This window comes from Myotis daubentonii, chromosome 8 (genome assembly GCF_963259705.1).
Source record: "Myotis daubentonii chromosome 8, mMyoDau2.1, whole genome shotgun sequence".
In the NCBI taxonomy this organism is placed as follows: Eukaryota; Metazoa; Chordata; class Mammalia; order Chiroptera; family Vespertilionidae; genus Myotis; species Myotis daubentonii.
The window spans coordinates 75433656-75452661 of record NC_081847.1 but is presented as its reverse complement, the minus strand read 5'-3'; positions in this window follow the sequence as shown (position 1 = coordinate 75452661).

The window sequence follows — 19006 nt, the reverse complement described above, 5'->3', positions numbered from 1 at the left end:
TCTGAGGGGTGTCCTGTCTGTGGTGGCCCATCAAGGACTCAGGGAGACAGCACTGAACACTCCTCAGAGGAATGCACTCCCGAGGCGAGGGGAAGAGGAGCATTTGAAAGCCCATTCCCACCCGTTATTGGCTGAGGGTTGTTTTGCAAGTGTGTGCTGGGGGGATGCCCCATTTCCTTGGACTTGATGGAGTATAGTGAACTTGCAAAGCACACAGTGTTACCTCACTTATTCACAATCCAATCCACCAGAGTCCCAGTCCTCAATAATTCCTGCAAACCTAGGAGGCTAACCTAGGGTGCCACTTCCCCCCTTTGAACATTGCTCCCTCAGCCCTTCTCCCAGCCCCCAGCTCCCCAACTCAAGCAGCCCTGGGCAGCAAGGTGTAGTATCTCCAGGAGGCTTCCTTGGTGGGGGAGTGCCCATACCACCAATGCAACCCTGCCCTAGTCCCAAGAAGCAGAGCAAGCCCCTCCCATTTGCCCCATACCTGCCTCCTGGCTCGCCCTCCACTTTGGCCCCAACATTTTCTGAACCTACTCTGTCCTCTCTGGCCTCTGAGCCTTTGCTTATGTTGTTCCCCTTCTGAGAAGGCACCTTCACTCGCTCTCTGCCTGTTGACAATTTTCAACATGCAATCAACAAAAATTTATATTCCGAGCCATGCACTGGGGACGGAGCATTAATCAACACAGACCTTCCTTTCAGAGTTTACAGTCTTGGGAAGGAAGAAAGATGTTAAAATACCCATCTCACAAATTGCTTTATAAATACAATTGTGGGGAGTGAGGCCAAGGAGAGGAGCCACAGATGCAGAGGGCAGGGGGAAGGGAGGAGTCTGGAGTTTCCCAGGAGGCCTCTTCCGGGAGTGATGATTAAGCTGAACTTGAAAGATGAACAGGTGAGAGGTGGAAGGGCATCGGGCAGTAAGAACAGTGTGTGTTTGGCCCTGAGCAGAGCAGACACTGAGAGGCTGGTGTGGAAGTGGACAGTGGGCAGTGGGCAGTGGGCAGATTGGTAGGGACTGGAAACGGATCCTAAGAGATTTGGGAAGACCGGGAGTGTTTAAATCTACCAAACCACCCCGCTGGGAATTCGGAGACCGCCCCAGCTTTGCCCTGACAGCCTTCAGTAGGGTCCCAAATCCCCTGCATGAGCTGCCCTGCTGACGGCGCCAGGCCCTCCAGAGGCGTCTCACATGTTCTTTGAGGCCTTCATTGAAGTCCCTCCGCTGAGAAGCCTTCTACCCTGGAAATCAGAAGAGCGCTCCGCCGCCCACGTCCTGCCCAGCACTTTCCTCTTTGGCATCTGAGGGGCACTGGGAGGAAGGCAAACATTCCACAGGCTGCCGCGGGGGACAGGGCAGCCCGGCTCTGACTGGGGTGGAGGGGGAAAGGGTGCTGCCTGGCACCAGGCTGTGGACAGGTGACTTTCCCCGGCCATGTCCAAGGGTCCATTCCTCCTGCCTGTCCCTCACACCCGAGACCACAGAGCACATGTAACTGGGGCATTGAGGAGTCTGGAAAGAACTCCACCCACAGACTGAGAGGTCCTGGGTCTTGGTTTGCAGGCCTGGATAGGGAGCAAGAGGATGTCGCTGCTGAGCTTTGCAAGTGCCTAGAACCAGGGCTGGGCTGGAGGGAAGGAGAATGATTCCTGACAAACCCGTCCTGCTGCCCCAGCCCCCTGCTGCCCCCAGCCCCGGGGAGGGGGGGAGGCGGGGGCTGCTGAGATGCCCTCTATTGAGAATGTCACCCCACCCACCACTTTGCATTCTGGGGGAAGGGAATGGGAGCCACTTGTCATTGTCCCTGAATACTGGCTGGCAGGAGGCCCAGGGAGGGGCCTCCCCAATAGGAAATCTGCAGCTGCCTGTCTTTAAGGTAAAATTACCGTAATTACTCCAATTACCAAATCCATCAAGAGCTTTGGACTGAGGAGGCCCGTGAACAATCGGATCTGAGAAGTGTGACTCATGCGGGTGGGGGCACAGAGCCTAGGAGGGGGCGGCGATTGATGTTAGACTAGGCCCTTGATTGGGGTGGGGGTGGGGAAATGCAGAGAAATCATGATTCGCTGAGACCCCACTTTGCTCCCTCCGTGAGATTTTTCTCTGGCATTGAAAAGAAAGAAGGCCTCTGGCTCTTCTGTTTCCCAGGACTCCGAACCCACCAGCTACCTGACTTGGACCTCTACCTCCTCCGAGAGTCCAAAGTCAGAAAACCAGGAAGGAGGCTGGCATCTCCTAGCCTCTCGCTCGGCGCCAGGCCCTTCCCACCCAGGGAGCAGGTCTGGTCCGGTTTTACAGATGTGGGTCTTGGGCCTTTCCTCTGGGCCTGGGTGCTCTGGGGGCCAGAGCCTGGGTGCAATTTGCCTCTGTACCCCTCACCGCAGCGCCACCCCATAAACCTGTGCTTGGTGCACACTCAAGAGATATTTGGTAAAGGAAATTAATTTGGTGTGTTGTGGTGAAATCAGCTAACTGGACATGGCCCCTTGAATCACTGCATCTCCCCCCTCCCGTGCCTGCTCCATCCAAACTGCAGCCTGGACACTGTACCTCCATGGAATACAGTTGTGACCGCCGGGCCCAGCCCGCTGAGACAGAGGGGTGGCCCTGATCAAATGATTTCCATGCTGTGGAGTTATGTATGCTTCACCACAGTTTAAAACAGCCGTGGGCAAACTACGGCCCGCGGGCCGGATCCGGCCCGTTTGGAATGAATAAAACTAAAAAAAAAAAGACCGTACCCTTTTATGTAATGATGTTTACTTTGAATTTATATTAGTTCACACAAACACTCCATCCATGCTTTTGTTCCGGCCCTCCGGTCCAGTTTAATAACCCATTGTGGCCCTCGAGTCAAAAAGTTTGCCCACCCCTGGTTTAAAATATCCACGTAACATTTACCGCTTTACAGTTCAGTGGCATTAAGACATTCACATTGTTGTGTGACCATCACCACCAGAACTCTTTCATCTTCCCCAATAGAAAACTCTACTCACTAGAGGACCCCGTTCCTTCCCGCCCCAGCCCCTACTGTAACCACCATGCTGCGCTCTGCCTCGAGGAATCTGACCACTCCAGGTACCTCTATAAGCACAATCACACAGTATATTTCCTTTTGTGACTGGCTTATTTCATTAAGTATAATGTCTTCAAGATTTATCATGTTGGAGCATGTATCAGAGTTTCCTTTCTTTGTAAGGCTGAGTGATAGTCCATTGTATGGGTGTACCACATGTATACCATCCATTGACGTACATGTGGTCGTTTCCACCCTTTGGCTGTTGTGAATAATACCGCAGCATTGGTGTACACGTATCTGTCGAGTTTCTATTTTCAAGTCTTTTGGGGCTAGACCCAGGAGTGGAGTTGCTGAATCACATGGTTTTTCCATGTTTACATTTTTTTAAAGAAACCACTATAGTGTTATATATATTTTACTGCGCTAAAAAAAATAACCCCCCAAAATGATGTTATTGGTTACATGGTTTCCCTCATACTCTGAATAAAATGGACATTCCAAAAATGGGTGCCCATGGCCTCTGGCACTCCCTGGTACCCTCCAGGCCAGCGGTTGCCAACCGGTGGTCCACAGACCACTGGTGGTCCCTGAGGTCCTAAAGGTTGGAGACCGCTGCTCCGGGCTACTCAGATACTTCTTTGAAAAGCATGGCTATCATTCATTCACTCATTCATTCATTCATGCATACATGCATGCATTCAGTCAATAAATACAGGGTGGGGCAAAGTGGATTTACCTTACTTCAAACAAAGGGTTAAAAATAAGGTTCAGGTTAGCTTGTTGTTAGGAGTAAATGAGTTAATGCCTGCAAATTGCTCAGATTGGAGCCTGGCACAGAGTAAGTATGCAAGTAAATGGTAACCATGGTAACCTAAAAACAAGACTTTTGCTCAGTAAATGAGGCAAGAGAGAGAAATAAACACAGAGGGCACACACGGGAAGGGGAGGGATGAAGGGAGAGGAGTAGCAGACACTGGGGTCAGTGGCTCTCTCTTGGCTCAGGGCAGGAGCCCCCATCATATGTCAGTGTCTTCTGGGCTCAGGGACAAGCCACCTGCTACTTAGTCCCTGCTCAGCCCGGTCCTGGTTTTCTTCGTCCATTCACTGAGCATGCACACTGGGCCACGGCCAGTGCAACAAAAGACATGAATAGCTGCTTCCACTTACTGCTGAGTCTTGAACTTTTAGGTTGAACCAAATGAAAGAGCCAATATTGGACCAGCTTTCACCCAGAAACGTAACCTGATGCGTGATTGATTTCATCCTTATGAAGAGATACGATTATTCTTCTCTTTGTAGCTGAGAAGACTGATGTTCGGGAAGGTGAAGGGACCAGCCTAAGGTCCCACAGCTGTAAGTGGCTGGATTTGAACCTAGATCTGACTCTGAAACCCGGATGTTACACGTTCCTTGCACTTAAAGGCACTCTAGTGGGGAGATGGACACATTAAATGTGTTTCTCTGGGTCTCCCCCCAATTCCTGAGCATCCCCCAAGTCCCCAGATGGGCTTCCTGCAGCTCTTCAGCCTCTAGATATGAGCAGCTTTGACCTTCCAAGGATGCCAAAGGTCTGCCACCCCCACACAGGGCCCCCCTGCACCGTAGGGCATCTCACCCTCGCCTGGTTTGCTTCTCCAAGCCTTGGGGGCCCTGTGGTACGGGCCGTGCGGCCTGGGCCCCTGCTCAGGGCTGTATTTGTGCTTCTCTCTTGCCCCAGGAGCTGGCCTCATTCTGCCCATCTTGTCCTCACTCTAGGCCAGCCCCTTACCAGCCTTTTCCTCCTTAAAGCCTCCCTCCGAGTTCAGGTTTGTCTTTAATTCTCAGCTCATTAGCAGATCAAAGAGGATGGAGATGACCTGCGGCCAAGAGACCCTGGGGCAGCCCCCTCCTCACTCTCCAAAGGTGCTCCCGTTGGCAAGAGAAAAGGGACTCCCTCTCTGGTTGCTCCTTGTGGAGCCAGAGAGGGGCTGGGACCTGGCTCCAGTCTCCCCCACCCCTAACTGGGCCGGAGATGCAGCTGGTGGGGGCTGCGGCCAGGCGCTGGGAAGCCGCAGCAGCCCCCTCCTCCAGAGCCTGAGCAGGACAAGGACAGTTAATTCCTCTGGTGTTATCAGCTGGGCACAGGCGCTGGTTGCATAGCAACCCAGATTGCTCTCTGTCTCCAGTGCTCAAAAAAAAAAAAAAATCAGCATTTTCCCAACTCTACATCAGTAGATGGAAATGGGCTGGGGGCAGCCCAGACTCCCTGCCCCCAAGTGTGGCTCATTTGCAAGAAGCCTCAACCCCCGTCTCTTGGCAGGGCCCTCACTCTTCAGCCTGCTCCTCACTCTTGCCTTCCACAGGTCAGGCTGGGGGCTGGGAATTCACCTATCACCCTCCAGCTGCAGCATGGAGCTGGGTCAGGAGCTAGGACTGGGTTTGCACACAGGAATGCTTGTGTGAACTGGGGGAGCAATGGAATTGATTTACTCATTCATTAAGAAATTGTGCCCTGGCCAGTGTGCTCAGTGGTTACAGCATCGGCCTGCATACCAGGGGGTCTTGGGTTCGAGTGTGGGAGGCAACCAATCGATGTTTCTTTCTCTTTCTCTCTCTATCTCTCCCACCTCTCCCTCCCTTTCACTCTCTTGAAAATTCAATGGAAAAATGGCCTCAGGTGAGGGGATTAGGAAAAAAATATTGAGCACCTTCTAGGTGCCATTCCCTAAACTCCCCAAATTGAGTGGGTTAAAACGGGCTGCAAATTCTTTGCTGCTCCTCCCATGGACAGGCGTAGTTTATTCCCCTTCGCTTTGAATCAGGGTTGACTCTGGCCTGTGTGGCCAGTAGAATGTGCCGACAGTGACACTGTGTAACTCTGAGCTGGGTCCTAAGAGATTAGCAGCTTCTACCTTTGCCGCTTGGAACGCTCCTTCTTGGGGCCCAACCAGCATGAAGTGAGGAGGTCCAAGCAGCCCCGTGGAAACGCCCTCCTGAAGTCTGTGTCATTTGCCAGCCATGAGAAAGCCATGTGACGCCATGTAAGCAGAACGCTGACCAAATCCTAGACCCCCAGAACCACGAGCAGATAAAACCATCCCTTTTAGACAGTAATTTTTGGAGTAGCTTGTTACGCAATAATAACCAAGACACCAGGAGAGCTTACTTCTTCATTCATAGACTCTCGGATATTCAGGAACATGGTTTAAGTGCCTAACGTATGCAGGCCCTGTGCTAAGCTCCAAAGCAAGATGCCACTCAGGAGAGCCGATGTCTACAAGGCTGAGGGGCTGGGGGTTCCGGGAGACAGCACAGCGGCAGGAACGGAAGCAAGAGCTCAGGGACCGAGGGGATGATGAAGTACTAGCAATTAGCAACTAAAGGGGTCAAAACAGGAGGTGGGAAGGCAACCTCAGTCCCTGGGCAGGAAGTTTGAATTCCAGTCCGAACTCTGCTTGGAAATGGCTGCCTGGACCGTGGTGGGAAAGGCTCTGAGGCTCAGTCTGAGCTCCAGGGCCGAGAGCTGCGGCTGCTTCGTGGCTTCTGCAGTGGGCGAGGCAGAGCATCTAGGCACGGGTGTCATACACGTGCCCTCTGAGCACCGGCCTGTTGGCCTCTGTGAGTAGCTCCCCTGGGCCTGCCTGGATGGGGAGTGAGGGGCCTGGAGCAGAGGGGGCCCGGGCATGCGTTCCTACCCTGAGCCCGGCATAGACCAGCAGGGCAGCTTCAGCGTTTGTTTTATTTTGGTTTGTTCAGGTGTCCTAGTCAATTCCGTTCAGAATTCCGTTGTCTCACCCTGTGTGTTTGGGTCAGGCTTTTTTGACTCTTGCTGCACATTGAAACCACCTGGTGGCTTTTTTTTTTTTTTTTTTTTAATCCTGATCTTGGGCAACTGGCAGGGGTGGGGCAAAGGTGTGGTGTGTAGAGGGCATGGGATGGGCTGGGAGGAGATGAGGCTAGAGAAGTGTGGTCCATGGACCAGCAGCATCAGCAACCTGGGAGGCTGTAAGAAACGCAAATTCTGGGGCCTTTCCCCAAACCTACTGGGTCAGAAACACGGTGGATGGGGCTAAAGCTGGTGTTCTGAAAGCCCTTGGCTGGGGGAGGGCAAAGAAGAGAGCCTTGAGAGTCCGATATGTGGCGTGGAGGTACGACAGGGAGTCAACAGGTCTAGGACCACCCCCCTGCTGCCTCCAAAGTCTTCCTCCTTCATGGGGGCAATTTCTCAATCCCTTTTGGCAGCATCTATTCTAACATCTGTCCTTGTCTCTCTCTCTCCCACTCGAGGACACTTTTGCCATGTATTACAGCATCAGCACAATGACATAATCACGGATAATTGTGGGCAATTCCCTTATTCATGTGCCTGTGTTATGCACCACTGTCACACCAAACCACTCCTACAGTTCAGCCCCTGAGCCCTGATTTCTCAGAGAGATGGCCTTTCATGGAGAGGGCTCGGCCGGGCATGGATGAATTTGCTGATGGGACATTTATGGAGAAGAAATCTCCTGGAAGCAACCACAACCCCTTCACCCAAGCCTTTGACTCACTCATTCTCAGTCTTGGCCTTGGGTTGCCACTTCTTCCATGAAGCCCTCCCTGCCTGCCACTCCCCACTCAACCCTCATCTGGATTATGCCCCCTCGACCTTTCCCATTACAGCACCTCTGATGCTGTCCTCTTGTTTAACTCTCTCTTTCTCTACCACAAGGCCGGGATTTTGTGCATCTTTCTCAGCGTGACATCCCCAGCACCCTGTCCAGTGTCACCGCCATTCCAGCAGCTGGTCATTCCAGTATCCACCAAGGGGCTAGAGGGCACCGTGTCCTTTAAACTTGATAATGGCCCTATGAGGTGTGCACTACTGTTTTCATCCCTGTTCTACAGATGAGGAGATTGAGGCACAGAAAGTAAAGTACATTTTCCAAAAGCACAGTGCTGGTGAGCCACGGCAGCCTGACTCCAACAGACAAGCACATTTTGTTTTTGTTGGTGTTGTTGGTATTTTTGGTATTGTTCCAGGGAGGGAGGAGGGAAGGAGAAAATGAGAAAATTTCCTGAGCATTTTCATTGCCCTCAGAGTCTGCAGCCCCCTCTGACCACTGGTGTGAAGTCCTGGCTACACTCCCTTCACTCAGAGGGGAAGGCATTGGTGGTATAGTGGTGAGCATAGCTGCCTTCCTTCACTCAGAGGGACCCTTAGAGGCCACTGTGTTTGGGGGACAAGGAGCAGTGTTTCTGTCTAGGCCCGGCCATGGTCCAGGGATCTCAAGAAAACTGTCCCTGTAGGGCCCTGGGCTAGCAGCTCTGACTGACAGTACCTTTCAGCTACTCCTCGCTCAGAGCTGCAGCTATTAGGGCTGCAAATTAGCATCGTAATTGCCTTTTAACTATTCATAGCTGGAAAGAGACCAAGCTGGCCCCGCCTCTCCTCCGCCGCTCCCAGCTCAGCAAGCAGCACTGGCCTCCCTCCCCAGCCGGGAACACCCTACACCCCGTGCCCACCCTCCCATGAAGACTGTTCACCTGCCCCAGCCTCAGTCTCTCCACCGCCGACATGAGGCTGCAGATCCAAACCTCAAAGTCTTATTGTGATGCAGGTAACATGCCCGGCACAGTTCCCGGCACAGGTGAGCTCGATTGTATTCTCGTGCTGTGTCTGGAGACGCAGGGAGGGCAAGGATATGCAAGTCAGCAGCATGAGCAGGCCCAGCACTCAAGTCCTCTTCACTGAGCTCCGGGCTCTCTTGTCCCACCGTGTCATCCTTAAATTTACCTTCCCTGCCTGACAACATGGCTGTACTCACGTGAGCAGACAGTAAACAAGACCTTGCCTAAAGACTTCTCCTTTCTTATCACGGGTGATTTTTACTATAAAACATTCGCTTATTAAGAGGGCACTCACCTCAGTTGTGTTGCAACCACTGGGTCGTCTGTGTTGCCCACTATAAACGTGAAGATACCACAGAGCTAAGGAGACTGGTGCTGAGGCAGCTGCCTGGGTTCAAATCCAGTTCTGTGACTCCCACAGTGTGACCTCGGGCCAGTTACTTAACCTCTCTGTGCCGCAGTTTTCCCCTCTGCAAAAGGAGGGTGGAGATATTGCCTTTCCTGAAAGGTTGTTGTGAGGGATAAATGGGTCAAAATATGTGTGATATGTGTGGTGCCTAGAACGGTGCTAAGACATAGCACCAGGTGTTTGCTGTTATTATTTATTAGGCACCTTTGTTACTTGTGTGGCCTCTAACCTGCATTTAAGGGGGAGTTTCTACAGTGATGACCAGGGAGATGCTCTTTGTCACCGTCACAGGGACCAGTGCTTTCTTGCCCTTGGCTTCCACTTGAGTTGGACAGCCAGAGCCTACAGTGCCAGCTGCTCAGCGCCTGGGGCTGGATTTGGGGGGTGGGGGGTGGGAGGTGGGGAGAGAACGTGGAGGGAGATGCAGGAGAACCTAGGACATGAACAAGAAAAAGGCGTCCCCTGTTCTCATGAAGATTTAAAGAAATAAAAATCTAATTTCTAATTTAAATACATGCCTTGAAACAGAAGGAAATGCACAGGGTAATGTAGAGACTAACAGGGGGTGGGAATTCCACTTCCAATTGGATGGTCAGGGACAACTTCTCCTTTTTTTCTTTTTTGTTTTGTTAATCCTCACCTGAGAATAATTTTTCCATTGATTTTTAGAGAGAATGGAAGAGAGGGAGGGAGGGGGAGAGAGACATCCCACAAGCGCCTTGACCCCCTGACCCACGACCCATGACAGCGGTGGGGACTGAACATGCAAACCAGGTAGGTGCCCTTGACCGGGAATGGAACCCGAGAGCCTTCCGAGCGGGGGCGCGCTCTAACCACTGAGCCACCGGCCACGGGAGGGAGGATGTCTTGAAGGAGGTGACGTTTAAGCCGAGATCAAAGGAGCCAGCCATGCAAAGAGCAGGCCACAGCTTTCCAGGCAGAGGGAACAGCAGGTGCAAAGACCTGAGGACAGGGCTGGCTTGTCCATGGAGCAGGAAGGAGGACGCTGGATGTGGAGGCTTCTGAAGGGACACCGGTACCGGGTGGGCTGGAGCGGTGCAGGGCCGGGTCGCCCCGGGTCTCATGGGCCACGGTGAGGAGTCAGGGTTTATTCAACCCAAGTACCCAGACAGGACACTGCATGTCGGAAACAGTCAAAGCTGGGCCCCGGCTGGAAGGGCCCTGGGCCTTTTGGGGGCCCCTTCTCAGATCTGGGGTCCCCTAGCTGCTGTCCCCCTTCCGCTCCCCAGCTCCCCAAGTGCGGGGCGGGGCGGGAGGGGGTGCTCACGCTCACGGCGGCCCCGCGGTCGGCGTCCTCGCCCCTCCGGCCATCGTTCCATCCCGACGCCCCCATTTTCTCGGCGCCGCCAGCGGGTGCAGAGCCGGCGGTTACCGCTGCTGATCGCGCGGAGCGAGCGCCGCGGGGCGGGGACTGAGGCCGCGGCCGCCGGCCCCATGACCGCAGCGGCGTCCGGGCGTCCGTCCACTCACCCGCGCTCAGGCCCTGTCCGCGGAGACCCCTGGACCCGAGCCCCCGCTCCGGACCCCCCTCTCCGAGCCCCTCGGCCCCCGGCCCCCCGCGAGCGCCCGCCCCGCGCCGGCGCAGAGCGCGCGGAGGCCCCAGAAGCTGGGGTCCGGGGACACGCGAGCGGGCGGGCAGTCCTGCTCCCGCAAACGGGGCGCTCGCGGCTCTTTCTTCTCGAGGCTCACGGGCTCCCCTGGCGAGCGCCGTGCCCCGGGGATGCCTTGGGCCCTTTTCCTGCCCAGGGTGGCGGGGGTCCCGGACTCCCCGCCCAGTGCTCGCCTGCTCCGTCCGTCCGTTCCTTCATTCAGTGCGGGCACCCATGTCTAAGACTGGGGGTTCTCCGGAGCCCCAGCGCAGGGCCCCAAACTCAGCCTGTGGGGTCCGGAAGGAGGAGAGCCCACCGAGCCTGGAGCGGGGGTGCGGTCAGGGCTTGGAGGGCCTTGAATTCCAGGCAAAGGACCTGGGGCCACCTGAGGGACAGGGGTCCGCAGGGAGTCTGGGGGTGGCGGCGGTCAGGGGTGTCTTGATCACATTTGTGTTCTAGAAAGATCCCTCTGGTTTAGGAGGGCTGGAAGGGAGGGGAGGGGAGACCAGGGAGGAGGCCACTGCTATCGTGCAGGTGAGGGAGGGTACTGTGACGGAGGGGGGACCTGGGGGGACAGAGAGGAGAGACTCAAAGAGCTACCCAGGAAGTAAAGTCCGCAGGGGAGGAGGCAGGAGGAGGTGAGGGCCCCTCAGGATTGGGACTTTGGTGACCACGCCTGAGAAGACGGAAGGCGCAGGACCTTCCCCATTGCCCCCCCCCCCACGCCCTCCCCCTGCCCGTTTTCTTCACAGCAATGACCACGGAAGCTGTATTTGGACTTGCCCTTTGGTTTCTGGTCTGTCTTCCTGGCCGGACTCTGAGCTCCAGAGGACGGAGGCCTTACTGTCTTCTCGGCTGTGTCCGCAGGGCTTGGCTGGTTGAGATTTGGCCAATGAATGTAATGAACGTCTGAGTGAGGCAGTGTAGGGACCAGGCCTCACAGGTTTATCACTGTGTGTGTGTGGGGGGGGGGGGGGGGGGCCAACACTCAATGGCAGTTTCTTCTAAAAATGCATGAATGAATAGGCAGTTGCTTCAAAACCTAGCAGATAAAATCTAGTCAGAAGGTGAGAAGTGGTGCCATGAGATACCATCAGGACAATAGATGAGTAACAGCTGGTGTTCATTGAGCACCTCCTTCACCCCAGGGCTGTGCCACCTGCTGCAATGAGTTATCTCATTTAGCCTTCCCACCAACCCTATGAAGTAAGCGTTGTTGGTGGCCCCATCACACAGATAAGAAAACTAGGGCTCAGAGAGGTGGAGTAATATGCCCAAATTCACAGAGCTAGCAAAGGGCAGGGCCAGAATCTGAACCCCAAAAGTTGGCTGCAGAGGCTACACTGTTACCCAGTCATAGAACAGTAGGTGGATGCCATGCTTGTTGGAAAGGGCCAAAGGCATTCTCACAGCCACATGCAAGGTGCCTCTGGCTAATGTGATCCCTTCTCCAGGGATCAGAAGCCCCATGTTGCCCCCAGAAAGGCCTGGAAAGTCAGCAGAAGTCTGAGTGAGAGGAAACACTGGCACCAACCAAGTCAGCCGGCCCGGCCTCCATGGGACCTTCGCTCCACTTCATGTGCATTACAACATTTACTCTGCACAGTGAACTGTGAAATCCCCATGGTTATCATCATCCCCATTTTCCAGGAGAAACTGAGGCACAGTGTGAGGTTGGCCAGCTTATCTAAGGCCACACAGCTATTCTGTAGGAGAGCTGGTGTCCAAACGAGGCAGGCTGACTCCTGGTTCCACATTCTGTGCTTTCTCTACACTGACCACAGCGGGAGGCTGGGTGCGGCCAGGCCCGGCCAGCCAACCATTCTCTGTGCCAGGTGATGGCTGCCAGGTGTGGCTGGGGCAGCATTTGCTCTGTGGCATCCTGCCTCTGCTCCAGTGATGGAGCAGCCGCCGGGAGCATGGTAAACCCAGCCGAGGCTGAACCAAGATAGCAATCGCATCCTCCATCCCCTGTCATTGGACATCCTGTATTCAATCACCCACACATTCATTTCTTTTCATCGTTCCCTTCTTGACTGTGATAAAGTCAATTTTATAGACTTTAGAACGTGCATTTCATCTGAATTAAGCATGCTGGAGTCGATCAGTTTTGTTGGAAAATGGGCTGATAAAGGAAGACATATTTCAATGATCCCCTTCCTTTTAACTGATTGTTCTCCAGCACACTAAGTCTCGGTCAGGGAGTGTGCGTATGTGACAATCTGCATACCCATTCTGGAATTCTGGATGCTTGGAGCATTCCAGAGTGAGGATAATGTAGCATTACCTTATTGAGGATTGGTTATCAGGTATGTGATTGTGCGTGTGTGTGCAAACCCATGTGTGTGGGCCCATTCTGTGCTGTTATGGATGTGCATGTGTGTGTGCATATGTGGTACAGGCTCTGTGTATGATTTGTGCATGTCTCTGCCTATGTGTGCACAGTCACGTATGTGTGTGCCTGTGTGAAGACAGGAAGTGGGACACTTGGATAATGGGGGAAGCCCCACCACTGCCTCACCTGCTCTGACAGCAAGATGACTGTGTGTTGGCCGAGGACTGGCCTTCACAGGAAGGACCGCCCACTGGGTGGCCTACGGAGCCCTTGTCACAGCCTGGGGTCAGCTGCTTCTCTGCCTCAGATGTCTCTCGCGTGGTCAGGAGGAAACAGTGACAACCTCAGTTTATCTGTCTGAAGGGACAGCGCAGCCCTGGCCCTAGATTATCCAGGATTCTAGTGTCTAGATGGGGTGGGATCCTCTAGGCAAGTGGTCAGCAAACTGCGGCTCATGAGCCACATGTGGCTCTTTGGCCCCTTGAGTGTGGCTCTTCCACAAAATACTACATGCGGGCGCGCACGTACAGTGTGATTGAAACTTCGTGGCCCATGCGCAGCAGTCGGTATTTTGTGGAAGAGCCACACTCAAGGGGCCAAAGAGCTGCAAGGGGCTCACAAGCCGCAGTTTGTCAACCCCTGCTCTAGGCCACTCGCTGCTTTTCTTGCCTCCACCAGTCGGGGAGAGGTGTCCATCGTGCAGGTGGCCAGCAGTTTCCACCTGGTTCTGCTAAGACCTTAGGAAAGTCATTTCACCTCTCTGAGCCTCAGTTCTCTTATGAAGTAGAAAACCTCACCAGACTGTTAAGAATGACATAAAATTAAATCCTGTGCAAAATGGGAAAATGCCCTCTGGTTGGGCACCTCCTGAGGGCATGGGCCATGTCTTCTTACCTTTGTTCCTAGTCCTTTGTAGGAGACCTGGCGAAAGGCAAGCTCTCAGTTCATGGTTCCTGGAGGCATGAATAAAGACTAGTGTCTGAAACACAGGGGGACACAATAAAAGTTTGATTTCATTTTCCTGTGCTCTAGAGCTGAATTTCTCAATTGTGTTCCATAGAGTATTTTACACTTCCTTAAGGATCAATAGGGAAAAAATCATGGTGAAGAACTACTCTATAGTTAAATAATTTTGGAATGTGGAAGCCCTTAGAGGAGTGGTTCTCAACCTTGGCTGCACATTACAATCACCCGGGAATCTTTTTAAAATCCTGATTTCTGGGCCTCATCCTCCGGAAATTCTGTTTCTTTGTTCTGGGGTGGGGCCACAACATTAATAACAAAGAAACAGAATTTCCGGAGGATGAGGCCCAGAAATCAGGATTTTAAAAAGATTCCCAGGTGATTCTAATGTGCATCCAAGGTTGAGAACCACTGCCTTAGAGCTTTCCAATATTAATTAATTCAGTACACTTTTATTGAGCATCTACTATATGTCTGGTACGGTTCTGGGTGTTTGGGATAGATAGAGATTTCTTTAATGAAATATTTTCCAGTATTTCCATATCTCCCCTCTCCCCCGTTTTTCTGAATGAAAATGTAATTCTGCCTCATTTAGCATTACCTGTCCCACACCCGACTCAAAGTCCCCCCAGAAAGGCTATGGAATATAGTAACTAAAATAACCACTTCTACAGCCAGACTACTTGGGTTCTGAATCACATCCCCACTGCTTACTAGCCATGTGACCCTGGGTAAGCCTCAATTCCTTCAAGTGTAAAATGCTAATAATAGCAAGGATTAAATAAGATAATGCTACATCTCAAGTGTCCAGTAGTATTCCTGGTATGTAGTAAGTATTCTTTTAAATAATATTTATCACCATAGATCTCAAAATCTACAAAATAACGGCCAGTTCCCCTACATAACTCCTAATGTCCTATTCACCTCCCCAGAGTTAATATCTGATCATTCAGAACCACTGACCAACCTCCATGGCTCCCAAACAGCTCCTGGTTGGTTTATACTTTGCTCATGTGCTGCTGCTGCTGCTTCTAAAATGTTCTCAGTGATGCCCACCTAGAAGACACAGCTTCCAGACCCATCTTTGGCATCTCCTCCTCCATTAAATTCATACTCATTGCCTGACCCTCTAGCCCCAGTGGCTCCACTAGCTGGTTACAATTGCATGATTTACTCAGGCAAGGCCAGTAGAAGAATTACCCAATCAGCAGAATCACAATAAACAATTGTTGGTTTTTGCCTCTATGTTTTGAACGTGGCTTATTATACAGCAATGCACAACTAATACAAACTTCTTGAAGCCAGCAGCAATTGGCTTCTATTCATCTTCATCTTGACTGTTGATATGCAGAGTACATAGGCTATAGCTAGAGCCACTGATGAAGCCAAGAGACAGTGAATGCCCTGTATTATCCCTACTTCGGATGATAGCTGGGGTCCCTGAGGGGCCTCCCCTAAATCATCAATGGGAGGACCCTCATGAGAATGGAAGTTGTCTGAAAGTGTACCTACCAGCAGGTCAATGACCGATGCTATGAACTGTCCAGGGGGTTGACGGTCTTGTTCTAGGGAAACCCAGTACCATTTTCTGTACCGTGTCCCTGCTGCCCCAAGGCTCACCCTGCGTAACCCTTGCCCTAGGTTTGACAGCATCTGTTCAAATAAAATGTAAGTAGAACATTTGCATCTTCACCCTTCTTCTCCCTTCCACCCTCCCTCTCAAGAACCATCTGACCATTATAATAAAAATCCAGCTTTATGTAAATACCCTATCCTCCAAGTAATAAATGCCATTAGCTGATCCTGCCTGAGCAACTGCAGGCTTTTAAACATCCATTTGAAAATCTTTGAAAGCTCTCTCGAGGCTCTTGCTCATAATTCACTAAGTGGGAGTTGGTAATAACTGTGTTAAATGGCCAGGCCCAGCGATTCGCAGGAGGTGTATCTGTTTGTGTGTTATCGGTGGTGGTGGTGCATGTGCTGAGAAGAGGATGCTTTCCTTCCATGCTGATCGGTTACTTATTTTTAAGAGTCCCCCTGGGAGCTCACAGTACTTTGATGAGCTACTAATGAAAGAGCCAGATCTGACAATTAATTTCCACAGAGTTATTATTTATTGTTTTGGCAACAATTCTCTGAAAAGCCTTAATACTCACCTTGGCTTCCCAATGGTTGAAGGGAGCCATGAGTTGAGGGAAGAAATGGATTCCACTTGTTTATTCATTAGTCATGTATTGAGCACCTACTGTGTGCCAGGCACTGCGTTAGATCAAGATTCAACCCCTGCCTTCAGGGATCCCTTAGTCTGGTGTGTGTGGGGGGGAGGGCGGGGGAGGCGCGGGGGCGGTGGAGGGTGGAGTAAGGCAAGCAAGTGTATAATAGGTAGTTACATACAGTGTAATACATACTATGAAGGGCACAATATAGGGTGCTATGGGAGTATGTGGGGCACAGAACACAGATTTAAAGGGTCAGGGGAGGCTGCCAAGAGGAAGAGTTCTTAATGATCACCTAGTAGCAAGATAAAAGAAATGCTCTAGGAAAAAACATCAACATGTCCAAAGACTTTGAGAAGAGAATGCATAGCCTGAAAATTTTGGCGAGAAGGTGGAGTACTAAGAATTCTCAGTCACTGCTGGTGGGAGTGTAAACTGATAAATTTTAGTAAACAGCAAAGTGAGAGATATGCAAGCCCTGTGATGAAGCAATTCCATTTTTTTTCTAGAGACATTCTGTACACAACATAAGGAGACATACAAACAATGATAATACCAGCATGGTTTGTAAGAGCCAGTAAGTGGAAACAACCCAAATACTGATTAAAGGTAGAAGGATTAACGGTGGTATAATCATACAGCAGAAAACTATACACAAGTGAAAATAAACTACAGCTACACATAGCAACATGGATAAATCTTTCTTATATTGACACTGAAGAATACATACAGCATAAGTCCATTTTTACTAAATTAAAAGTGGGCAAAATCAAAACATTGTTTGGGTATGCATATAAAGGTGGTAAAGCTATAAAAGAAAAGGAAATGATTGACAGTAGCAGGTGGAATCATGGTTTGTTCTAGGGAGAGGATGAGGGCATGATTCAAAAGATCACATGGAGAGTTTCAGGCAATGTCCTATTTCTTAATTTGAATGGTAGTTACACAGCTGTTTAGTTTAGAATTATTAAATAACTGCACATTTATATCATAAATTTTCCTAGATGTGTGGTATATTTCGTGATTTTTGTTAAAAGGGCAGTTATTCTAGTTACACCCATTAGTTACAGCCTGGTGTGCTGATGGGGGAGGGCTGGAGGTGGCTCTCGGGAACTACAGCCAGGAGCCAGCATCCTGCTTTGTTGTGTGCATATGTGGACCCCAGACAACTCTCACAATGGTGGTACCAGGGCTTCCTGGGACCCGAAGACCTTGAGAGTTACCTTAAACCATTTCCATGGCTCAGTCTTCAGAGAGTCCCAGGTGGGCTTGGGTGTAAGTTTCACAGGTTTGAAAGGAGCCAGGTGATGCTCTGGAAGAACCAGAGGAAATATAGGACATTGCTTTGTCTTTTCGCCTGTAAGTTCCCAGGCCGGGCTAGGATCTAGAGGTGCAATCTGATTATGAAATCCAACTTTAAGGGCCTGTGTCTCTCCTACATGAGCTCTGAGTTGGGTGCACTAGAAAGGACATCACATGAGGATCTGGTGTAGTTCTGGGTGACTGTGAATCCGTCACATAAATTGATCTTAACTCAGGGCGGAGGAAGGAAATGAGTGTTCCAAGGTGGTCAGAGCTGGAAGGGATCTGAGTGATCCCTGAGTCCAGCCCTTAATACTTTCTGGCTCTTGATTAAGTCTAAAGTCAACTTTACAATTATTCACTTATATGAAAAATACATTCTTTTGGAACAAATCATATACTTTGGAAGTAAATAAAGTAGTATAGTTTTCTCAACCCTCTTATAATCTCATCCTATAACCTATTAATCAACATTAATAGCCTTGTCTACTTTCTTCCACATGTCATGCCAAGCTCATACATATACATGCAAACATAATCTGGGGCTTTCTTCTTTTTCAAAAATGGGCTAATATTGTATCATTAATTCTGCAACTTGACATTTCACATAACAATGTATTATGGACATCATTCAAGATCAGTGCTTCCAGATCTAATAGATCATTTTCATAGCTATGGAATATTCTTCAATTTGGATGTAGCATAATTTACTCAACCATTCCCTTGTTGATAGACTTTTAAGCAATTTTCTATTTTTGCACTAACAAATAAATGTCCATTGTTTATATCCATATGTCTTTTTAAAAAAATATATGCTTTTTATTAATTTTAGAGAGAGGAAGAGAGCAAGGGAGAGAGATAGAAACATCAATGATGAGAGTCATTAATCTGCTGCCTCCTGCATGCCCCCTACTGGGGATCGAGTCCATTCTGATACTTTATCTAAATGTTGTGGTCATTCACACTTTTATCAACAATGCAGGGGATTTTTGTATGCCCACTCTCTTTCCAACAATGGCTGTTATCAATCCACAGGTTTTCTTCCTCCCAATATGATAAGCAAGTGAGCAAAAGAAGAAAAAATAGAAATAAAAACAAAGAAACACTACCAAAACCCCCTTATTGTTATTTTTATTTACTTTTCCTGGTGACTCTTTTTAAAAAATATATATATATACTTTATTGATTTTTTACAGAGAGGAAGGGAGAGGGATAGAGAGTTAGAAACATCGATGAGAGAGAAACATCGATCGGCTGCCTCCTGCACACTCCCCACTGGGGATGTGCCCGCAACCAAGGTACATGCCCTTGACTGGAATCGAACCTGGGACCCTTGAGTCCGCAGGCCGACGCTCTATCCACTGAGCCAAACCAGTTAGGGCCCTGGTGATTCTTAAGCTTGATTACTTCTCAAATATTTGTTCATCATTTGTATTTTCTTTCCCAGGAAATGCTTGTGCATATCACTTAGTTATCTTTGTACCAGATGGTTGGTCTTTTTATTGTTGTTTTGCAGAAGATCTGTTTACATTAAGAGTACCAACCCATAG